We start from the raw sequence: 25,977 nt of genomic DNA on the forward strand, positions 1-25,977 counted from the left end.
ATGCCTGGACACCCGCTGAGGATAATCCAGTGGGAACTGAGCTCTTCATGGGATTTTGAAAGCAATGTTTGCTAATGCCCACTTTGTCAGCAGCCCTGGTGGTGTGAAAGGACAGTGGTAAGGGTATTATCTAGGGCTTGGAAGCCAAAATGTATTTCCTGAAGCTTCACTATGCTCAGGGACTCCTGTTATTCAAGACTGAGTATAAAGCCAAATAGAATAACTTTGGTCTTGGACTACAGAAGTGAAAACTCAAGTATAGGATCAGAGAGAGAACATCAGAGGAGTGACATGGTGGGAACAAAGAGTGTCCCTGCCTCCTAGGAGCTTGACCATGGAAGATCTCTAGGCCAAGACTAAAAGTGACTAGAAATGCAGAATTTCTGCTGAATTCTCTACAATGATGGCACTCCTTTCTCTCCTCCGCTTCCCTACACTGATCTGAGATGGGAGTAAAACTGATGGTAGAGAAAGGAAGAAGCGAGGGAAAACTTTGAGCACGGAAGATGAAAGCAAAGAACTTAACAGGTACTAAGACTTGGGCAGAGATCTAGGACACTGGGATGTGGCAGAACATGGAGCTTAACAGCTGCCATGAACTGTTTACAGTGAGATAGGAAAAAAGGCAAAGACTTGAAGGAAAAGTTGGCCTGGCGAGGTCTCCAAGCTCCCTTACAATCAGGAGAGCTCTATTAGTAGAAATGACTTCCATTTAGAGAGCTAATGTCTGCAGTTGTACACTCAACCCTATCCCTGCAACCCCAAGCTGGTCCTATCACATAGCTGCCTTTATACTTTGCTTTCCAGCCTCTGGGCTTCTATGAGGCTGTCTACCAGTGTGCCAGTTTTTAATTTTCACCAGCCTTTTTCAGCCATAGAGATTAATCTGGAATTAAAGATGCAAAGAAATCATTGCTGAAGCCATGATAGAAAATCATAGCTAGAAAGGCCATAAATTACAATGCCAGCCCCTCACAGCACGGCTCTACTTAATCACTGCACATGTGATTCCACAGGCTTCTGGAAGAACATTAACTGCATGAATCACACGTTTCAGCATAAACTGGTCAATACCTCCTGTTCTCTTACAGTTGTGTTTCTTTCCACAGTGGGAAAATGCTGGAAAATTCATCAGCAAACCTCAACATATCCACCTAAAAGCATAGGGCACAGTGCATTTTGGTGTTTGTTTTACTGGGGAGTGGGGTGTTTCTTTTCAAATACTGTGATAAGAGAGAATGTGGCCAGTTCTAGAAGTTGGATGGGATGTTCATGCTAGGGGTGAAGCCAGCCCAGTGCTGGACTGGAATGACTGGAGATGCAGATCTGCCAGTAAGTGAGGTGGAAGACAAAGGGGCCTTTTGTGTGAATGCAAGGACTTTCAAACAGAGATGAGGCGAAGGTGAACAGTCCTCCTTTCCTTTCTGATTCTCTTGTTTTAATGGGATTGTTCTTTTCAGCTGTTTGGATGTGTCTGGATTAGTTTATGGAAGAAAGACTTCTATATGATGCTCCTTCTTTGAATGAGGAGGAAAAAAAGGCAGATGTGCTTCTTGAAGTAACTATTCTTGTTATTATACTGGATTTAAACAAAATACATTTGGATGTAAATCTTTGCATTCTTGGGGATGTTTTTAAGCCTTAGAACTTAACTAGACTGTGTAACTTGCTGAGCCTTTCCTTGAATCCCAAAAATACTATTTTTTTGAGAGTACTGAATAAAAGTGGAAATTTTAAAATAGAAATTTTCCTAATCTAAAATCAGCATATAGTTGGAATTCCAACATCTATATTTGAGAAGTTGTTAGCTATCTGATAACATAAATCCAACAAGTTTTGAAGCAGAGAGAGAATAGGAGATGCTGGGCTTCACAGTCACTCCAATCTTACAAAGAACACTGCATAGGAGAAGTCTTCAAACAAAATTAGGCCTTCAGTGAGCCTCTGTGCAAATCAAGGAGCATGCCTAAGTGGTTGTAGGATCAGAGTTGATGCTTGGAAGGTGACCTGGGATGAGTCACTTTTATCTAAAGACATTGCACTAAGTGGTTCCCTCAGTCATTCCTCCATACTCTACTTGAATTCAACAGGATCTAAATCTGTGCCTTACAGCTTCTAGTCAAGGAAATCAGTATTTTGAGCATGACTGAGAAAGATGATTGTCATCACAACACATTTTCTTCTCAGACTCCATCTCCAAAAGTTAACGTAAGATAATCTCCATTTATTTATAGTAATACATGAAGAGATTAAGAACTGTTTATAATATTTTTAAGACCATGGACTTAATTATTTATCCAGAATAGTGCAGGTTATTGTCAGTTTACTCAGGATTGGAAAAAAAGAAATTCTAGTAAGAAAGAAAAGCAGTGGAAAGAGTACAGGATCAGGAATTGTACTGAACAGAGTGAGCTGTTGCTGAGGGTGATGAGTCAAGAGTGATAACATTCCACAAGGGAAGGAAATGTTAAATGGAGAGATAAAAACTAAAAATAGTGTCACAGGGTCAGGGTTATGCAGCAAAATCAGACAGCTTCTGTATGCAATAATAGTGCACACACACATATATACACACACACACACACACATACACACTTATATATACATTTTTTTCATGTTGGTAAACTTTCTTAAATTGTAACTCAGTTACCTAGTCCTACTTTAGTTCACTTAAATTTAAGATTGCCCAGATGAAAATTCTGCCAATACAGTGACAGAATACAAAAGGCCTGGCAGTTCAAATAAATCTCACTTGCTTGTACTCCCTCCCTAAGGCACAAAGTCTTGAGCTTGCCTTTAAGTATACACCTCTCTGTGCTACATATGTTGAGAGCCTAATACTGAAGGATCTGAAGCAACCAAGTAGAGACATATACACAGTTCTAGAGGGTGGTTCGGATAGCAAGTGATTGATTACCTTCTGGAATGGTCTGTCCTCCTTCATTGTCTGCTCAGAGCCAGGAGCAGCAGCTTGAAGGACAATGGCCTTAACATCTGCTCATCTGTTAATGTTAGAAGGCTTTGGTCAGGCTCATGGTACTCTATCCTACTCCCTGAAAACTTTTTCTCATTATATAACCAGCCACAGTACTTATGGTTGATCTACACAACACTTTGAAAAATGCTGCAAGCCTTTATAGGCTCTTTCCTGGGAGAATCTTGTTCAACCTAGAGGAAAATCTACACATTCCAACTGCAGTTTATAGTTTTACTTATGTTGAATTACTGCTGAGAAGTCACAAATTAAACAGGAGTTTAGTCATAGTGATCGGAACTGTAAAATTTGTAGTCAGGTTGTAATTCCCTACAGTTTGTGTCCTTTTCTATGCCTGATCCTATCACCAAAGTAGTATGAGCCTTACTGAGATGGTGCTGATAGGTGGTGCTAATGATGGTCCATATCAACATCAGCCATTCCTTTGTCTTAAGCTATGACTTCAAGATACAATGACTTATGTCTTTGATATAGTGACTTCATAATATGATAACCTGTCTTAAGTTATGACTTCATTGGTACAATATTTCTTTATAGATTTAAGATTTATGTGCTGGAAGGCTTCCGAAAAGTCCTATACTAGAGTTTGGATAGAAGTCTAATCCTGAGATATTCATGCTTGCTTACAAGTTACCTAGGATAAACTCTATAAATGATAAGTTTCTTCTGGAAACATTCACAAATTCAAATGCCCATCACAGATGAAACCTCTGCTTGCAGAGAGCTAAGAAACAATCCTCTTGGAATGAGCAGTCAACATCTACTCTGTTAGTAGGAAAACAAGAACAAAGCATGAGGAAACTTTCACTGAATACATTGGATGAATACATTGGTGCCCTGATTTTGTGATCAGTTGAATGGGGGAAAGATTTTCTACTAAATTGGCAGCTTTAGGAACCACTGTAAAGATGCAAATATCTGACATTCCCCACAGTGTTTGAGAGGTGGAAGGGACAGGGACTGAATCAATTTCAGAGAGGCAGTGCCATTGCTTTTTAAGGGGCTAGTAATGAGTCAAAATCTTGGTTTCATTTCTTGAGCCTGTTGCGTTACTCTGTTCAGTAGTATCTAATCCCTTAATGATGTATCTCCTTACTCCAATCCAACAGAATTTTACTTTTAAATTTGCAGTTATTAAATGCTTGTTCTTCTCTAACCCAGTGAATAATGTGCTGCAACTTAATACTTTTTGCTTAGAACACAATCCTTCAGTAGCTGAGATTTATACTATCAAATCCAATTCTACAATGGCAGGTGGAGTTTTCAGTGGATTTCTTCAGGGATTGCACTGCATAGGTCACAGTTGCAGATATGCTCCCATGACCTGTGAATGAGTTCCAGGGCAATGTCTCTAGGTAAAACAGTGTTCCATCGAAAACATATTTTCAGAAGGCTGTAAAACCTAATTAGAAAGTTTTATTAAACTTAATTTTCCTAAGACAAGGATTATAAGGATTTCTGTATTTGTGGGAAGCATTCAGTGAACTATCATAAGTGTCTTTTACTGATAACATGCCAGTAGAAGACCAACTTGCCAAGCTCTATCTTTCACTGTCAGCAGTCTCAGTATAGCTGCTAAAATCCATCCTGGCAAAAGAAATTTGGCATGACATAATGTAGAAAAGTTAAGTGGTCATGGAAACTCTGAGAGGCACTTTTAGTTGTTACTAGAAAGCTTTTGGAAGTGAGGCATGTACTGCTTTAGACTGAGAGATGATTCCATGTATTATGCGAGGACTCCGATCTGTAGCATTCAATTCTGCAGTGAAGCAAGCATCCATGTGAACAGATCCTACTCTCTCTCCAGAAAGGACATCCCGTGGTTAAAAAAAAAAAAGAAAAGAAAAGAAAAAAAAAAAGGCATCCTTTTATTTTCCCAGATCCAAGTAGACATACTCTTTGGAACGATGTCCAGTCCAATGTAAATCCTCAAGTAAGCAGGCACAAGGTGAGTCATAACTGTAGCTGCACGGGCTGTGACCTCTGTATTTCCTGGTTCCCATTTTGTTAGCCTTGTCAGATTTGTGTCTGAAATGTTTAGTACGAATATTAATTGCCTTTTTAAAGAAAAACAAACAACAGTCTAATGTGCTCTGCAGCAAGAGCTTATAAATAGGACATGATAACAAAAAAAATCGTATTGAAAATAAATCATCCACACAGAAAAGCATTCTACATAGCTATATATAGAATTTATGTATGCTACTTTGTGGTTCTGGGGTTAAATCTTATTTGAGAACTTGAAGGAACCTTCTTTCTATATGTCCTTAAGTCTGAGTTATTTAAGCCCTGAGTGATTCCCTCTAACAATCTCTCTCCCTTCCCCCTCCTTCTTCCTTTCTACAATAAAAACAAGGTCTTTGCATTAAGAATAAGATTGACCACAGGCTATTTTAACATGCCTCAGCAGCCACTGTCTCTCCCCTTTACTTCCTGTCACGTATCCATTTCTGCTCATGTGAATCAATCACACCTCTCATTTATAAAACATGGCAGCAATATATAAGAAATTAATATAACAATTAAAGGCAATATTACTTCAAGATATAAAGAAACATAATGCTCACATTTCAAGTGTTCAGTCCAGTTAAAAAATTGACATCAAGGAATGTGCATGTTCCTTAGAGAGGGTCTTCAGTACTATGTATCTCATGGGTGTCATTGGATGTAATTGTTGCCATGCTAAATATTCATGTATGAATAGTCTGGAATAAATTCTCTTGTAAATTGACAGAGGGCAAGTTAGAACTGTCCTTGAATCTCTCATCTGCATCCTCATTTTTGAAAAACTGTCGTGTGTGTGTGTGTGTATGTGTGTACTTGGTTAATTTAAGCAGATAAAGCTTCTCTCTTTAGAACAGTCTGTGGCTTCATATCACCTGTTATCAGCACTGGTTATTTATATCAATGCAGTTGTGGTAAGGTAGAAACTGGTTAAATACTATTTATTACTGGTGGTTGCTCTTTATTTCTTGTACCTGTTGGCCCCACCTGATGGTGGAGTCTGCTCTCCCAGTTTATATTGCAAACACGTACAACAGAACTGTGCTATGGGGTACTTGACATCTGAGTAAGTGGAAAGGCAAGGCAGAAAGCTAACTTGGCAAGGGCAGCATGGGAAAACTGTAAGGAAAGGCAGAAAAAGAATCTGCATCTCCTACTCAGCGCTTTCACCACAAAGTCTTCCAGTCCCCTTTTCAGGTCAGTGATGCTCTGATGGCACCTAACTGACAGTCAAGGCAGAGTACTAGCTTTTAGGATAGCTAGGCTTCTCTTCTGAGTGTTGGCAGTCCTTGATAGTGCATTTGGAGGCCTGGATTCATTTATCTTTCGATGATACAGTGTCACATAACCTCACTCCACCTATATTCTCCCAGAGATCTGCATAGCTGAGTGTGTTTTTCTTCAGGCACAAATTTATTAACTTGGCTAGTTTTGCCCAACTTTTGAGAAGAATCCATTCTACACTCTTGTGCACTGAGCACAAATATTGCTTCTGTATTTCAGTGTTCCCCAGCTCGCATCACTTGCCCACGTTTCTTCCTCTGTCTCGCACTGTGCTCTGTGCACATCCCATCCCTTCTCAAGTCACCGTGCCTGCCAGCAGAATCTGTGTTAGATGCCTTTGTTGGGGCCAGGTGGCCTTAACTTGGCTGTCTGCAAGGAACTTCTTGGACTACCATGTTCTAATGCTGCAAGTGAGTCTGTTCATCATTACTTTCTGTGCAAGTTTGGTGCTTGAGCATTACATCATATTGTTTCAGATTGTATTGGGTGAAAAAAAGCAGAACAAGCTTTGGTTTTGTTACACTGACTCTTCCCTCTTCACTAACATAAACTGAGTACTCTTCAGCATCTTCATCCCTGTGCACTCTCTTGGCTCTGCTTCCAGCCACAGAGCTGGGAAGTCTAGCAGCTGATGCCTTCATGTTAGACACAATCCTCTGTGGACCTTAAATTACTAGTGCTGTTTCAGCCAAAACCAAGAGCGTGTGCTGATATGGAGAACCACAATAAACTGTCAATGCTATCTTCCTGGCCAGTGGACTATCTGGTTTAATGGTAGAGCCTCCTTCAGCCAAAGAGCTGGTAGAGAGCCTGCGTGGTGGCACAGTGACCTGTGAATGACCTGGGAATGAAACCAAAGGGCTTTCTGCGGAGATGCCATGTGGTTAGACACTGACATACATGAGGAGGAAGAGAAGAATATACTATGCTTTCTTATGTTTTTGGACTCCTTGAAGCTCATAGTTCTAATATGACTGATGAAGTTGGATAAAAAGTACTAAATCAAATTGGAGGGCATGTACCTGGAAGGATACAGCTATGAACTTTGGCTGGTGAATTTCCAGGTAGCTGGGAGGATCTGGCAGGAGGCCCAGTGGTGCTGCAGGGTGCCTAGTCTTGACTGAGTTGTGTATAGGAGATGCTGATCACCTGTCAAGGTCTTTGTGCCAACAGAAACTGTCTTTTCCTTTCCACTCTCCATGCTATCAAACGTGTTTCATCACAGACGCTTACTTTGTCAGTGAGAGGAAAAATATCTGCTACTAAACACATGAAACTCTGTGTGGGACCCTCTATCCTCAGAATCAAAGAAGGTAGCCCAGCTGACCACAAGCTGGATCTAAATGTCCTTGCTTTACTATGAGTGAGTTCAGGGCCTTGCTGAGGAAGAGGGCGAAAGCATAGCAAAGTTTGTTGGAAGCCTCTTGAAGCGTGTCTCCTCTGCACTGTGTTTCTCAAGGCCATTCCTGGATGCTGGAGACAGCCATGTTTTGGGGTTGGCAGTATTAGGGCTGGCGGATTGCTGGGGATGAGCCAGAACAGGGAGTGCAGTTAGCAGTGTAAACAAGCTTGGCTCTGGTGGTGAAGTGGTAAGATGTATTTTTTTAATTATTGAGCTGTGTACACATTATGAAACCATTACAGAACCAAAGTATATAACATTCCAAATTACAAATACCAGCTTATACAAAGGGGCAATAAAATAAATAATACATTAACTAGCTCAAGTACTCTGTATTCATAGACAGTAATGGAACCATATACATCAGAGACCATAAAATTGCATACATTAAACAGGGTGCACAGTGGTAACTGAGGGTTCATCTTGATGCTTCCTGACTACATGAGGGTCTTTTAGTGCTGGAGGATGGGAACTGTATTTGCCACTTAAGCAGTTATTGATTGAGAGCGGGAAACACAAATGTTGCAGGCCAGGCCAGCTGGAAAAAGGGTGAGAACTTAGCTTGATATAACATGTTAATGTTGTCAACAAAGTGGGCTTTGAAGGTTATTATATGCGATCACTATGTCCTCCACTTCAGGGTCTGCCTTGGTGTGGGATGACAACAAGGAGAAGTACATTCTCTGCAAATGGAACAGCAGTCCATCATGTATGGAGGTGTCCTCATCCATCCACAGTCACCCTGCAGATTTAAATAGGGGAATAAATTTACTGTAGGAATAATCTGGCCCAGCAAAAATGAATTGCAAAACTCTTTCTCCTGTGGAGTGTAGCAGCACAGATAGAGTTCAGGCATCCTGGAGGCAGAGAGGGCTGTTGCAGCAACTTTTATGTGCCATGCTGGTCTGGGTGGACTAGCACCCTGTTCTCTCATTGCTGTGGATGTGTTCAACTGTATTGCACTGAGTTATGAGAGATTTCCCTGGTTCCTGCACAGCACCATGCAAACAAGGGGAGGCTATGAGTTTGGGATGATGGAGGACAGGATGCTTTGTCAGGGACCTAAAAGCCAGCTCTACCTTCTTCAAATTAACAGTCCTTTTACTCTCACTCTTGTTCTGCTTGCCAAAGCCTCTACATTAACATTTATGTGCATATCCTTTGGTAACCACAAGAAATAATAGTGTACCTGTGCTCTGTCAATGAGCACTTGGTCTTTAAAAACCTGTCAGTGGGAGAGTTTGCTATGTTGGGGTCTGTGTGTCAGCTTACAGAATTGGTCTATTGTGAAAACTTTGGGGGTCCTAAAAACTGCTGGGGAAGAAATTAAACTATCACTCTGTCTCAATGGGTAAAAAAAGAGTATGTGTATATAAATATACTATGATACCTGTTTTGGATGAAAATGAAGTTTATTTCTTGATGCAGTTCTATTTCTGCTTTTTTGCCGATGTGGCATATAGATGCCTGCCCAGAAATGTGTTTTCATCAGATTAGGAGGCCATTCTGAAGCAGCATCTCTTTGTCTACTTAACTTGAGTGATATGAATGTCATTAACCATTTGCTAACTCTACAAATCTGTAGAGAGGGAGAGGAGAAGGAGAGTCTATTAAATTTCCTAATCTTTTGTTTTAAAATTTCTAATCTACTAATGGGGGAAGGGAAAAAGTAAGATAAAGGGGAAGGCAGATTTGGATACTTCTTGCTGTACTTTCTGCTTCCTCTTCAGCAAGACTTTCATCTGATGTGAGTAAACATCATTTCATTGATTTTACTGACTTATAATGAGATAAGGATAGAGTGCTGTAATCGATTAGTGCCCTGTGAAGCACAGTTTACATCCTCATTTCTGTTCTGTATACTTACAGAATGTGTGTTTGACTCCTAAATACCGCTAAATGTAACAATACTTCTCTCCCTTGCCCTGCTTCTGGGTCGGGTTCCGATCTCACCCTGATACAAAGTTAAGGAGTTTGTTAACTTCCATGGAATTAAGCTCTCTTCACACTGATGTAGCAAACACTAGAACTTCTGTCTCCTTTTCTTCACTTACACAAACCCTGATATAATCCATACCAGAATTTGTTGTGTTTTGATAACTAATGGAAAAAAGTTTCAGTAACAATTTATTTTTGAATGTATATACTGGGTGGATGCAATACCATTTCAAGTATACTGGGCTATTGTGCATCCTTTTCAAAAATTCTGTGTGAGCTCAGAAGGATTTGGAAAGTCTTTATTACCCTTAACAATCACCCATATTGCAATTAAGGGTTTCAAAATGTAGGTTTCTTATTCCCCCAAGAAAACAATAAGATTTGCTGCGTAACTTGAGAAGCATTTCTAATAAAGCAACCCATGTTATAAGCTGATTATAAATAAAGTTCAGCACAATTGCTTCCGTCAGAAAATCAGAATTCACAGTCAGATAAAGTGTACAACCCTGATGTGTAGTTGCTTCTAACTGCTACCGTACATAAATCAAATTCTGCTTAGCAACTGCTGCATATCATGTTTATTAAACACCTTCTGCTTATTACAGCAGAGGGTACTAAAAATTCTTCATGAAAATTTCTCAAATATATTTTTACATCTTGGATATTTTAAAGGTCTCTTTTCAGTGAACAGAATCCTTCTGCGGAAATGGTACTTGGGGGCTCTCAACATGTGCTTCCTGTTCAAGCAAGTCACATGGAAACTGTTCTCAGTTTACAAACCAGACAAATTGTTTTGTGTTGTTGCTTTGGTCCTCAAGCTCAACTCAGCATAAGGAGAATTAAGTTTCCCACTTTAGATAGCACTGAGTATTTTATTTGAAGCAGCGCTATTTATGAGCCCTGGGAAGTATTTGAAAGACAACTATTTTGTAAGGAAATACATATGCTACAGAAGCATGCTGGAGCCAGTGATAGTTCATCAGAGAGAACAATCTTTCACTGATCAATTATTATCTGGCACAAGCCACGGTAATAAAATAATTTCTCAGGACTAGTTCACCATTTCATAAGTGAAGCACGTCATCACATGTAGAGTTTCACATTTATGTGCTACAGTGAGCCTCTTAAAATAGTCTCAGATGCTTCCAAGGTCTAATAGACTGAAAGTAGTCAGCTGAATACCCTGCCAATCATTAGTGTCACAGCATGAGGAACATATTCTAAAATGTCAGGCTCCATTTCGTTGAGCATCTCACAAAAATAAAACAGCAATAGAAATAATCATTTTGAAATAACTTTCAGTCTGTTTCTTGCAGCTTGTTCTCTGTTCCCATACCGAGCTTTTCTAGTCTGCTGCATGTTTCCCACTTCTTGATCTTTATATCTGTATTCCAGACATAGTACAAATGTCACATCTCAGTCCCTACAATACTCTGCATCTTCTGTTAAGCCAGCCACCACGTGCTGCTGACCTGGTTACACAGCAAGCTAAGGTGGAAGAGAGCAAGGGTTAGCAAATCCCTCTCAGAGGGAGTCAGGACCATGAAGGCCACATACTCCCATGGACTTTGAGGATTACACGGTGCAGCTGTTCCTGGACTTCTATACTTTTTTTTTTTTTTTTAAACATAGGTTCATGGAATGATCTAGGTTGGAGAATACCTTAAAGGTCATCAAATCCAATGATCGAATGCACGTACCAAGTTCTATCATGCATTCCTCAGTATCATGTTTAATAGTCTCTTAAATACTGTGAGGGGTTAGTATCTCATGTGCTGCACTGTGCTGCTGCTGATACCCAAAGTTTTTTTATGCTAGCACATGTGCTGTACAGGTATACACAAAATGCACTTTTTCCATCATGGATGATACAGCCACTGCAATTTATCACATCTCAAGTGAATTTCTGTGAAACGCCATACTAAATCAACTAGCACTATAGGCATGATGGCTCTGTGGAATGGAGTGGTCAGCTCTTCCCCAGTACAGCCAAAGCAGGTAGCATTGCTGTGTATCACTGCTCCTTCCAAGGTCACAGCTGGCACCAGCTTAGGCTCCAGTTCATGTTGCAGTGTACCTTTGTCGCAGATCAGTTATACATCTGGAACCTGAGAGAAGCTTGATCTTGTTATCTGTTACACAGTACACCTCAGAAGCTTTTCATCATCATCTATAAACTTTCTTTTAATTGTGCAAGTTTCTTGGAGCTCCTGTCTGTGACACAAGCAATGAAAAATATTACCTAGATAAGAATATATTTATTGTATATGTTATTAATTAATATATTAATATAGTAATATAAATATATTATTTATATAATATTATATATATATATATATTTTATATATATATATTCAGCCATGAACTAATTACTGCTTGTCATAACTAAAATCAAGGAATTATTACCTGAAACTGTGTTTAACTGTACATTGGTACTGGAGAACTGCTGCCTTGTCCTCCCAGTACTGGCTGCATTTGCCATCTAGTAATGTGCAAACAATTACTCAGCTAATGGCCACATGCACTTTCTGGTTCAAGATGTGCTGCTCCTTCTCCCTTTTTCCTTTTCCTTTTCCTTTTCCTTTTCCTTTTCCTTTTCCTTTTCCTTTTCCTTTTCCTTTTCCTTTTCCTTTTCCTTTTCCTTTTCCTTTTCCTTTTCCTTTTCCTTTTCCTTTTCCTTTTCCTTTTCCTTTTCCTTTTCCTTTTCCTTTTCCTTTTCCTTTTCCTTTTCCTTTCTTTTCTGAAGTATTCTCCTGATTAGTCTAGTGCTCCTGTAGGTGGAATCTGGCACTAGAATCTGTAAGACACATTATACTTCATTAAAAGTGTTATGTAGACATCAATTAGTAATAATGACATTCCAGCACTTCAGGTATATTTGAAAACAGTTGGCAGTACTTGATGTACACTAGAAATATGAAAGGACTATATCCTCCATTGGGATATCCCTATCCAGTGTAACTGAGCTGCAGGAGTTTGATGCAGCTGAGGATCTGACTCCCAAACTCCAGACTTGCCCTGATTGCAAGTCAGAACTCAGCCACACGTGTGCCTAACTTCTTATTTTAATTAAAGTAGGGATTCTCTTCTAGCTTTTGGTAACAGGGTATGGATAACAGCTTGAGAATTCAAATTTTCTACAGATAAACATGACCTTCAAGGAACAAAAATGTTTTGACTATTATTCTAAGCAAAGCAGGATAGATGTCACAGATTATCCTTCCTGCACAAATCTTTAGTTATGTGATTTATGCTGTTTCTGAGTAGCTTTATTAACAAAAATTGACTGACTAATTTCAGTGCTTGTTTAGGAAAACTTAACAAGTAAATAGTGGTAAAGAGCACTGTGCTATTTTTCTGCAGTTGTATCTTTGTGTTTTTGTGTGCATTTTAGGATTTTTTTTTGTAGTTATGCTTGAATACATTACAAAAAGTCAGTATCAGCTGTATCCAAGTAACTGATGTGTGTTAACCCAACTTTTGTCTTCTTTTTCTTCCTTTTTTTCCCTTCTTTACCACCCTGCTCATCAAAGGCAATTTCTTTCCAATCATCTTTAATTTGATATTAGACTCTTTCCTTCTTCAGTAGATTGTGATTGCTAGAAGCTGACGGCTCTCAATGGTCTTGGTTGTTTTCATGCGGTGTCAGTCTAGTTTGAAATAAGAAATATTGAGATTGCTTTCTCGTTATCTTGATAACTCTAAATGGACAAATTGGCAGTGCTTTTCTTATTCCAGTGGAGATGTACAAAAACTGAGATCCACAATTTCAAGAACTGTACTAACACAGTTGAAGATCTGATTATGCAGCTGACACATCTAGAGGGAATAATACTTCATTGTTGTTATTTCTTCCAGTGTTTTTGTGTTGTAGAACTAAGGAGGCTTTTTTATCCTTTTTTTTTTTTTTATCCAAGCAACAAAAACTACAGTCTCTGTTAAGAATTCTCTAATGCTACTGTAAATCATATCAAAGCTATTTTTGTAAATGTGGTTAGAACACTTTTAAATCTAGAAACAAATAGGGATTCAGGCTAGGTAACTGGGAGGAAACATTTTCCATTTTGCTGTGAATTTTGTGCTCCTAAAAATTCTTATGTTTCACAACTTTTTTTCATGTATGCATAATTTGCAGTCGTCATTGTTTTTTTTTAATAATGATACAGCAGAAAGGACCACACACAACTTCTTTTCAAGATTGGTCCTTGTGAGGAAGACCTTACAGTGCTCAGGCTACGTACCTCAGTTTCCTTCTAGCTAGATTCATACCACGTACACATATAATATTTCTCTGACATACAAGTAGCAATATTCTTTTGTACTTGCAGAACAATTATGACAATAAAAGCCTTAATAAGCACAAGGTTCTTCAGACTGAATTTGCTGTCACAAACAAAAGGGAATCAAAACAGAAGGAGATATTTATGCAGTCAGTGCTAATATATGATCCGATCTGTGCCTCTGTGTTTTTAGGCTAGCATTTGACACTGTATGGAACATTAGGGTCCCTTTTAATAACATTTTTGCCTAGCCATATTTGTATTCATATGTATAAAACAGCACATTGAAACTCCCCTCCAAGAAAATCTCGGTCACATGAATCAAACAGACAGACTTTCCTTCTTTAAGCTTATCTTGTTGTGATCCTGGAAGGTGGGGCATCCTTTTCCTCTTTGGTTATCCCTGTTGACTATTAAAATCAAAAGCCTGATATGTAAGTACACATGGACATTTAACAGCATTTCTTTTCCTTCTAAGCAAGGTGCTTTGGGCAAATTATCCTTTTACTGTATACAGTTTTCTTTTACTTGGAATAGATATTGGGGTGAGGGATGGGGGGGGAGAGGGACAGAACCTTTTTTTGTTAATCCTCTGCAGGAAGCAACAACAATCAATTCCCCTTTGGCAGCTGTTTTGTTCTTCAAATATACTATCACTTTTTAAACTGATGGTGAAGGAAAGAATGCATTAATTTTCAACCAGATCAGGCTTCAGGAAAAAAGCAAGTTCTAATGCTGAAGAACAACATGGCATAATGTTGTTTTTCAAAACACCCCCAGATTCATCTTTCTTTTCAACGTTCTTCACTTTGCTTCTTAGAAAAGGGGTTAAAATTAGTAGGCACATTTCATATTAGCGTATTTCATGCAATAAAGCATAAATTATTTAAAATAACACGACCTTTTATCTTGCACCTTTTGAAGGAAGCAAATTAAAAATGTAAATTGGGAGCTAATTAATATGCAAATGTATTCATTCGCAGTTAACAATTAGCAATTAAACCTGCAGTGTCTACAAAGAGCACGGACAAAATTAGTAACTTAATTTATCATTAAAAAATGAAAACGTACACAAAATTTTAATTGACTTTCAAAATATTTCCCCTGCTTTTCCCCTTTATTTTTAATACAAAAAATCATATTGAACCTTAGATATACAGATGAAACTTGCTACCTACAGCTTTCTACAGAAGTTCATTACAAAAGACTGAGAAGGAATCACGTTAGGAAAAGTTTGTCTTTTACATGAGATGAATTAAAAGGATGATTGATTTCTGCCAGTTATTCTGTGCAAAATGTAGTTACACAAGCACGTACCCTTAGCATCCAGCTCGCTGCGTAAGCATATAGAAAGTGTGCATGTGTGTGTATGTATTAAATATGCAGAGGCACTGGAAGGTTTGTGCTTTGGTGTTTGATGCTTCAATACAAAAACAGAAACACAGGAAATTAACAGACAATAAATAGCTGAAAAATCTAAATAAGATACTCTAGATAGATAGTCACGCATGTTTATATTTAATGCTTGCTTTATTCCCCTTTTACCAGGTTTTCATTCCTTTTACTTTTAGAGGAGTTAAAAAACCCTCTGCATATATTACTGCATTTTATGTCCATTTTCTCTGTTTTCTCATAATTAGCGCTGCTCTTTCTGCAGATGTGAGCCTGTATTTTTAAATATTCTCTTTCTAATGTCACACAGCATACTGCAAACAACATGCGCTTAGTCTCACAAAAATATTCACAAACATTTGTTTGAAGAAGAGCCACGCTGCTGTGATCGTTCACATTTTTGCCTTCCTCCATACATTTTTCACAAGCATTTTTTCCCCAGCATTTTCCTTGGGAAAATAATAATAATTATATATATATATATTGCACTGTCTCCAGAGATACACACATGGAAATTCAGCTCCAGCAAGTCTGCCCAGCTTGCTGTGTGGCTGTTTCTGGAGCTCTTAGTGGCCGAGGATGTCTCCAGCTGAGGGGGAGCACTGGCAGTAAATGGCCTACGTGGGCTTCTGGGCAGGCATTGTCTGCAGGGCCCGTGTTCGGGCTCTTTGGGAAGCACGGCTCTCACATAATCACACCAGCAATTGCAATAGCTAGTTTGCAAGCAAGTCAAGAGCTAAAGTGTGTACGTGCAAATTAATCATCATATCACTTTAAATATCAATCAAAACAGAACTCGGAGTTTGTCGTTTGACAATCTGTGTACAACAAAAGAGGCAAAATAATCAAATAAATTAACTGGAGATGCGTAAGTATTCAGCTCCTCTTAATCCCTACAAGACCTGTTTTTGCTGCCTGTTTGCAACCTTTTAAAAATTTATTTAAATAGCATCTGCTAAATTCCACTTGCGATCACTCTCTTGTTTTAATCAGTTTAGTGTTAACTTTGCTAAACTCTTTTTTTATCAGCAGAGCTCTCCGGCTGCTCCCTTTTCAGTGTTCTACTGCTTCTTTTTAAAGCATTCAGATTACATTGTCTGAATTTGGATATCTCCTCCTGTTCAAGGAAGCCAGATTTCACCACCACCAGGACACCTTTGTGAACCAGCATAAAGCTGAGAAAGAATTTTTGTTGCTGGGATTTGTTCTGGGGCTGCCTAGTGACTTCTGCCTGCGGAGCTCGGAAGTAACTGTGTCATGATAGACGAGAGCTGTCCTCCTCCTTCCAGGCCCCTGTACTCTAAAATGCTTCCTGAGCAAGGTAATGACAAAATGGTTAATTTGGTTTGATGGGCAAAGGGACGTCTAATTCCAGGCAGATTTCAGCAGTTCAGCATGCTGAATATTGTCACAGCTGACTTGAATTTTGAGTTTGTTGTCTTAACCCTTTACTCATTTCTGCACTGGGATTTTACACATTGGAAGTTGAGCAAAGGGAAAAAATTGCTTCACATCTTGTAATTTATACATACATATACGTAGGCATCTACATATGCATTTGTAAAATAGAAGACTTTCTAGGATGTGTGTGGGCGATAACCTTTTTGCAGAAGATCTGCTTGCTGAACTGGTTTCAGTCCTTTCTCATTAAAATGATTGAAACAATGGGATTAGGATGTCCAGAAAAATCACTTGTAATGATAAATTATTTCAAGTCTTCTTTTTAGCTTATCTTGATTATCCCCACGTTTGTGGGTGATTTTTTGTTTGCTTTAATTTAAAAACTATGTCGATATCTAAGTTGGAACAATTTTAAAAGGAGAAACTGAAATTTAGGAATTGCACGGGATGGATTGCACACACATGCAACAATAGTTCAGGCAGGCAAGAAGATTATGTGCTTATAGGCACTCACCTACCTGTTTATCAGGAATACAACATTTGAATTTCATGTGATTTCTTTTGTCTTTTGAATTTTTTTTTGTATTTCTGTGCCAAAAAAATACGAACAGAATGTCATACTGCTCTCTTTTAAAAATATTGAAATATGCTTATGTGTCTCTCCTGGGTCTTTGCTTTGCAGCTTCTCTAACTGTTAAATTAACAGGGATTTTTTCAGCATGCACTTGTAGGATTTTAACACATTTCTCCACTGGAAAAGTTATTTCATGGAAATAAAATCTGAAGATAGCTGCACCTTTTTATCCGGTGCTGTGTTTTAAAGAACTTAATAGCCTCTCAGTATTTTTAATGCCTGTGATATTACACAGCTAACAAACAATTTCAGAATTCAGTTACCACAATTAGGAATTTGAAGCAGGTGGCACAATAATGGGGCTTTTTCATTTCATTTATTAGAAGGGGGAGGAAAAAGCCCAGCAACGCAGAGCTTCATTTATTTTCATCAGCTCCACAGTAAGAGCATGGCAATTTGCAACACCAGAATCATTTCAAGTACAGCTTTGCATACATCATTCATTTCTTTAGTTTTAAAAAGCTTCTTATCGCTCAACCAAAATTTGAAAAGATAATTTCCTGTCTAAAGTCCAATATGGTCTGTGCATCCCGCACACTTTTTAACACTGTGTTGGCTTCCTAAGGGAGTAGATGGAGTGCTGTCTTTGCATGACCTCAGGTGTGAGTGACTTTGCTGTGGTGCCCACCTGGAATTGCCCTGAGCAAGGGCTTGTCTTGGCAGCTCCCAGTTCCAAGTCTGCTTCGGCTTCCTGCTTGCTCGGAAGAGAGCTCAAGGTTAATTCTGCTTCAGTTCCAACCTCAATGCAGGAGCAGCACTCTCGTGGCAGGAGCACAAAGGGGATGCAGCAGTGCAGCCCTGAGCACAGCAGGTCCTATTCCTGCTCATGTATTGTGCCAGCTACATGCTACCCTTGCATGCAACCCTGCACAACTTGAATGAGGAGGCAAGGCTGTCTACAGGGTTTTCTATGCATTTTCTTCTATACAGTGTGCTTTCTGTTGTGCATGGCTATATGACTGCTTTGAGCCTTGCCATCTACTGGAACAAGTTGCTCAGAGAGGTGGTGGTTGTCCTGTGCCTTGAGACATTCAAGGTCAGGCTGCAGCAGACTCTGAAAACAACCTGATTTAACTGTGTAGGTGTCCCTGTTCATTGCAGTGGAATTGGACTAGATGGCCTTTATGGGTCCCTTCCAACTCAAAGGATTCTATGATACTCTCACTCAGCCCCAGGCATGGTACTGAACACAGGGTTCTAGAATACAGGAGCCATATTTGGTACCTTTGCTACCATGAGGTTTTTATGGTGCTTTGAGAGCAGCAAGGCTCCATTGCTCTTGTGCCAAAATACAGACATTTATTACACCAAGCAAATCTAGTAATGGAATCATAGAATCATAAATATTGGAAAAGACCTCTAAGGTCATTCAGTCCAACTCCAGCAGCATGGGGCCAAGAGACTTGTTTTCCTGTGTGTTGTGTTACAAGGATGCACAGTTTTAAGGAAAGCCTTAACACGGTGTCGTGGCACTGCTCATGCCCCAACTGACTGCCTCACAGCTCAGAAGTTAATTCAGCGCTTCAACAGCAATCCCTGTCACAGAGCATAAGCGAGCTGGATCTTCCCACTGTCCATTTGGAAGTGTGTAGCCACTTCTGCCCACTGGAAATTCTTGATAGGAGATGTATGCAGAGTCTTAGTATTCTGCTACAGTTCTGGCTGCACATTCAGCTGGTTTCAGCCTTCTCGGTATGACTTTGTACAAACATGTTCAACATCATGCACAAATTTGGTAATTCTTAATCTGCAATACTGAAAAGATTTTCTGTTTGCCCAGACCTTTTTACTTCTGAAGAAAGGAAGAAATACCGGTGATAATATAAAAAGGAGGACAAGTACAGGGTCCTTATCTTACCCTCAGAAGCCCTCTTGTGCAGAGGCACGGGAGGCTAACTCTCACAAATAGGAGTTGCCTATATAATAGGTATGTACAGCCGTGTATATTTATATCAAAATTCCCACCATTTTTCAATTTGCAAGTAGCTTCAGTGATTTCCCTGTCTTTTTGTGGCAATTCTTTAGAATCATGATAACATTCTAAAGACCCAAATGGATTCCTCCTCCAGAACACAGTACTGTGCAATTGCACAAGGACAGCAAGGAGGGTTGATGCCTTCCAGCAATGTGTCAGCTGCAGGCACCAGGCTCTGTAGGCAGAGATACGGTCATGGGTGAAGGAAAGCTGGGCTGTTATGATAAAGGGAACTGACACAGCAAGCTTCAGCCCTAAGCTGAAGGAAGACCCCAGGCCTCATTTCATTGCCCGTTTATAAGCAGAGACGATTTTACCAGCTATCTAATGTATTATTGAAATTAAGGGATATGTTTCTAAGACAGACGAATGGACAGATGGCTCACAGTGTCATCCTGCCCACCTGTTGCAGAACGTAACTGAGCTACTACAGTTGTGTTGAATTAGTTGCAAAGTATGAAAACTGCTGAGCCTACAAACCCCTGGTGAAAATGCAATGACACCAGTAATTAAGGTACCTCATGCATTTGCACAACAGTCATATTTCTGAGGAGCTGGCAACTATTTCAAAGAGCTGTAGGTATATTTCACTGATGGAAAATGAAAGCTCAGTTGTAAGAGCTTCTGAAACCCTGGCGTGCTCTTTGCCACCAGTCCCCTCAAAACCTCGATTGCCTCCATAAGAAAAAGCAGACTTCAGGATTGTATGTTGTGAGGTGTAGTACACCTACATCACCGTCTGCACATTGTATTGATTTGCTGCCTTCACTTTAGAAAGGGACTGTTGATTCAAGATTAACCAGTCCCCAAAACAGAACTATTTCTTTCTCTTTTGCATCTTTCACTCTTTATGATGCTCTGGTTACAGTGAGATTCTGCAATGCTCTGTCAACACTGAGCACTGAATCAGTATTGGCATCCCATAAAGTCTGAAATGGTTCTTAATTATTTATATGTTGAAGGCTTCTAGTGTTATTTATAGTGTTTGCAGTGATTGCCAAGATGAATTACAAAGTTTGATCGGACAAAGTAGATCCTAATGTTATTCAAAATTTGCTTTTTACAGTAAATGTTTTCCCTGAAACTAGTGAGCATTATGTTTTATCATAGAATAACTCCTTTTCATTATTCTGAAATTAAATCTATCCTCAATTTCTTGAAAAAATAAGTCTGGATAAGACAGGGCTTTACTCCCTTTGAAAAACACCTTCAGAAAAAATTAGGCCTATGTGTGTTTTAGGTACGGCTGATTGTACTTTCATATTCTCTCATATAATGTGTAGGTGAGCAGTACTTGTCAGTAAGGGTGGGCAAACTGTAACCACAGCTTTATCTTCTTCTAGAGGAATTTTACTAGAATGATAGATGACTTTCATTGTTTTTGTGATCAATGAAACATTTCCTTATTAACCACTGATACCAGATGCTTTTAGCCCTGTCCATTGCTAAGTTAGTGCAAAATACTGTTCCTTCATACATAGTTTTTCATAGCACTGTCAGTGCTTCTTTTCTGGCTGTTTTCTTATAAACTCTCAAAAAGTTTAGAGGAGGAGCATCATTGCAGCCTCATGTTTATCAGTGAGAGCTGATGCATGTTGATGCTATGCAGAGGGGCTGGTTTTATTTAGGCATTCAGAAGTGGATATTTAATTAAATTTTGAAATGAAATGTTAAAACCAGTGGGTGACAGACTGTCTGTAGGCGTGTCCCCTGAGGTGCTCCCTCTTTTATTTGCTAATGATCTGTCTTCTTTGCCCATGCTAAGCCAAGCTCTACTCACTACTGCTATAGCACCATTATTCAACAATTGATTTGCTCACAATCTTTTAAAATATAAAACCTACTCACACTATACTTAATTATTGCTCTCACTGGGGATGTGACAGTGACATTAAACCCATCATTGGTTGGATCTCTGCTTCTGTGTGTAGATACTTCTGCTATTTAAAATTCTTAAGTATTGTTTTGCAGTTGGAAGACCATAACACTGACAAAGGTAATCTGAAACAAATTAAGCAAACCATTATAGCAACAATTTGCAGAACATCAAGGACTGACATCTGATATTAACCAATGTAGGTAGAGAAGCATGGATGTGTAAAGAGATGGTTTAAGGGCAGATGCACGACCTAAACATTGAATTTGAAAATTGGGCTTCTTGGAATTTTTCATCCAAAATTTGCTTTATATCTATTATTGTGACAAAGATGTCACATCAGGAGTACTTACAGATTAATAAGTAGATGGGCATTGATGAAGCTTGGAAAACCCCTGAGTCTCTTTTCTGTAGGACTGACCTGAGGCCACAGCCCTGCTGAAGCTAGTGCAGATCTGGGTGGAGTAAGGGCACCCCATGCGAAGCAAAATTGCCATAGGGATTCACTTGATTGGAATCAGATTATGTGCAGACAACAGCAAAGACTTCTTGAAACTGTTCCTTGATCATATTATATTATGCTATTTCAACTTGTTTGTTTTTGCTTTAAATTATATTCAGTGCTACCATGATGAAAAAGGTAAGAGAATACTCTGTGGATAAGAACAAATGGGTGACTACAGGAAGTCAGATGAAAAAAAATTGCAAAATGAAGTTGAGATATGCTTCTCTGAAGTTAGAGAAGAAAATACTATTTAATTCCAGATGGGGTGAACCTCACAGACACACAGAAGAAAGACAAACTAAGTCAGAGGATTTCAGAATATTAGTTAAACCTAAATAAATTTTATTCTAGTCAGAGGTAACAGAATGGACCAGGATGCTGCCTGCTGCCATATCATGACTTAAAAGCCTATTTTCTTCCTTTTTTCCCAATCTTCTTCTCTATTAAATCAATGTCAGGAGACTACTGCTGTTCAACTGTAAATGATTAGAAATTTTTATTCCCTTCAGTTCAGGATACAGTAATCACTAGACTGATATTTTATTGTTGTGGTTATTTTTTTTTTCTTTTCATAGTCACTAATATAAATCTCATATAAGGAAACGACTGCAGAAATGTATTAACAAGCACATGTAGTAGTTTGTTTCAATCTGTGCCACTGGATGGCTCAATGTGTCAGAAAAGAAATCTCTGCTAGTAGTTTAAGTTAAGTGTAAGTGGGGTTGTGAGGAAGCTGTTCCTCAAGGAGGATTTGAATATATTCTGCTATGGATACGAAGTGGCCATGATGGTCATGCTATTGAGATGTGTGAAGGTTTCTCTGGATACAGTTCTGTAACATTGCTTTTAAAGACTCTGTAAAAGATGGAAGTAAATTGTTTGCTGTAGAGAGCAAAAATGGCTTTGAGCAGCTCCATGATGACTGTGAAACTGAAAACAGGGAAATGCAAATTTTGTCATTGCTACCTCAGAATCTGCATTATCTCTGATGTGTTAAGGAGCAGCTGAGGGCTGTGGCTACTCCTTACCACTAGCTTAACCAGATCAGGACGTGTGCATATGCTGGAGTAGTGTCTCTATGTGAAATTAAAACAAAAATAAGTAGATGCCTGAAATTTTTACCTGTTATAATTCTGTGCATGATGAAAAAGCAAGTCTTTGCTAATGGAGCTGGTTTGTGTTGGGTTCTGAGTCAAAAATGTTTGGGAACTGATATAATGGGCTGTGCCATGCTACAGGTGTGTCATAGTTCAGCACTGACTGAGCAGCTGCTCTAAAGAGAGGTGGCACTGTACAGTACTTCAAGACAAATTTAAAGTGCCTGCTTTTCTGTATAGACTTAATTGTATGAGTATGATTCACTTTTTTTTTTTTCAAGAAATTGCGGCTTCACCATATAACCTTCTAAATTAGATGCTGACCATAAGTGTCCCAAGATCATCTCATGCAGTGAGAAGGAAAGGAGTGCAGTTGTGAACCATCACAAATGGTCAGCTCAGCAGGTGCCAGCCATAGCATGCACAGCCATGCTAAACAAACTTGGCTGGGAGATTGAAGCTGGCAAGGATCTTCTGCCTGCTGCCTTGTCTGCTTTAGTTTCCCTCCTTCCTCAGCTGGAGAAATTCATACTTGCTAGAGTGGTGGAAGACCTCTGAGACAGCTACATCATACTCTTCTCCTCCTACTGTCTGTCCTTCTTTGATTTATGATGATTTGAAAAGGCTTTCCAGTTGGCCAGCCCTTCTCTCCAGCATTTTGAGCTCAATTCTCCTTGCCCTCTTCTGTCTGGATTCTCTGCCCTCACTCAATGCTTTACCTGCTTCCCACCAACATGAGTGCCCAGAAACACCAGGTGCAGTGCTTCTCTCCCTGCCACAAGACCAAACCTCTCAGCTGCCCACTCCTACCTGCTGTCACTGCTGTCACTCGTCTGTTAAATCCCCAGGATTCCTGTATTTCTAGGCAAATGTCCCTTCTGGTTCTTTCTTGGAACAACTTCAGTGGGTTTTGTGAATCTTTCTATGTGTTACTTTTCATGATAGTTTTAGTTTTTTGTGTGTGCTATTTCATCTGTTGGAATACAGTAGGAAGTTGAATTATTTTCATGTTCTATTTTGTTTAAACTCACAATTCACAGTGAATTGAAAGGGCATAAAATATTATTAGATTACACCTTTAATGATTTGTATTCACTCTGCATTCACATTGCCTTGGTAAAAATGACCACGTTAAAGACAGACAAATTGGTTTTTATGATGCTAGATTGTTAATTAAAAAAAAAAAAAAGCAACAAAAATCCAAACACCTAAATTTGGTGTTTTGTAAAAAGTTGTTCCTATGCCTTATAATACCTTGCAGCCTTCGTCTTACATTTAGATTTTCAGTGGTGGGATGGATGATGAAATTTATTTAATCTATCTGGCAGAAGTTCTGGTAATGTAAAGAAGCGAGAAAAAAACATTTGAATGAAAAGGTTTTATATCTTATTTGACAAAGTATACAAAAAGGAATGGCAAGATCTTGATGAAGATCTAGAAGCAAGGTAGCATCTATGTTTGATAGGCTCTCTGTGGCTAATGACTACAAGAAGTGAGATTTTCATGCTTGAATGAGGGTCTGGGTAATAGTCTGCATGAGAGACAGCAAGATCTGGTGTCTGCACTTGGGCTAGTTTAGCTATCCCTGCATGCAGTGTTGAGTAAATGGGGCCAACAAACCCATTCCTGAAGCAGGCAGACCTGGCCTCTTGCTCAGGAAACCATAGAAACACAAATCAACAGCAAACACTTAGGAAACATTTTCAGCTTTAAAGAAACTTAGTAAAAGGTGTTAAACACCTGATGAAGTAATCAAATCCATTAATAAGTTGTTCCCTCTTGAGTTTCCTGAACTAGAAATGCAGGCAAAGCAAGCTCTATTTTGGGGGCTTTGCAGATAAATTATGTATTAAAAATATGCTATTACTTTAATGATCATTCTCAAAAGACTCTTAGAAAATGAAGCAAAAGCAAAGTTTACAATTGTGAAGGACACAGGACACAATTCTAAGAAATATTTAAGAATGAGTTATGCAAGATTCATGAATCTGGAAGATTTACTCATTTACCCATCAATTTTGGTCCAGCTCCGTTACTTTCATCAAGAGCTGGAATGCTTTATACTTACAGCCTTTCTAGCAGTCAATATAGTATTGACTGTATTGCAGCCAAAGTAGCCAGTGTGGTGATGAGATACTGTACTTTTCACAAGCTTTCACTAAGTTTGCTGTGAAATGCCATGTTCTCATTTTAGTCATCCTCCCTGCTTTATATCTTAGAAGATGCATTTCAAACTGTTTTTAAAGTACATCATTATTCTGCTGTTCACAAAAAGTAGACCAATATACATTATAATATGTTTACGAGGTGGCAGTCTTACAATTCAACAATTTAAAAGTTACATTCCATCGAAGATAGCTACAAAATTGTTTCAAATGGCGGTGCTTACTTTCTGGAGCAAGTAGTTCTAAATGAAAAGGTCGATGGCTGCAATTTGATTATTAGCAAGTAAAAGAACACAGATAGAAAGATTGCAGTCAGTATGTTGATATTCCATTGAGAATGAAAAATGTTTAGTGGACAGTTTAGAATATTGTCAGTATATGGTGTCATAAAACTGCTGAACTTGCTTCTTTATTTATATCGAGGTAGGTTTAATACCATTTGAATATCTTCAAAGCCAGGTTTTTACTGATAAAATTAGCTGTTTCAACAATAGATAGCAAACACTTTTCTCCCAACATTTTATAATTTAATACAAGCTATAAGCAACTGGAGAATGACAAAGCTTGGCATCTCCTGCCAAAAAGCTGCCAGTCTGCAGTGAATGCAGAACATGGAACATGCACTGTGTCACAGAATCACAGAATCACAGAATCGTGGGGGTTGGAAGGGATCTCCAGAGATCATAGAGTCCAACTCCTCTGCCAAAGCAGGTTCCCTACACCAGCTCGCACAAGAAGGTGTCCAGGCAGGTTTTGAACATCTCCAGAGAAGGAGACTCCACCACCTCCCTGGGCAGCCTGTTCCAGTGCTCTGTCACCCTCACTGTAAAGTTCTTGAGCACATTTATGCAGAACTTCCTATACTGCAGTTTCTGGCTGTTTTCCCTTGTCCTGTCTCCATGCACTGCTGAAAACAGTCTGGCCTCGCCACTCTGCCCCCCACACCTTAGATATTTATAGACCTGGATCAGGTCCCCTCTCAGTCTTCTTTTCTCAAGGCTGAACAGACCCAGTTCACTCAGCCTTTCC

General features: G+C 39.1%; 1 long non-coding RNA gene across 1 annotated transcript; it reads left to right on the plus strand.

The window, feature by feature from the left end:
* Positions 1-443: 443 nt before the first annotated feature.
* On the plus strand, positions 444-1,745 carry LOC128085664 (uncharacterized). Its single transcript, XR_008209048.1, has 2 exons — positions 444-528; positions 1,110-1,745. It is a non-coding gene; the product is annotated as an uncharacterized LOC128085664 (long non-coding RNA).
* Positions 1,746-25,977: the final 24,232 nt, after the last annotated feature.

The sequence above is a fragment of the Tympanuchus pallidicinctus genome, unplaced genomic scaffold, assembly GCF_026119805.1.
Source record: "Tympanuchus pallidicinctus isolate F22 unplaced genomic scaffold, pur_lepc_1.0 scaffold3, whole genome shotgun sequence".
In the NCBI taxonomy this organism is placed as follows: domain Eukaryota; kingdom Metazoa; phylum Chordata; class Aves; order Galliformes; family Phasianidae; genus Tympanuchus; species Tympanuchus pallidicinctus.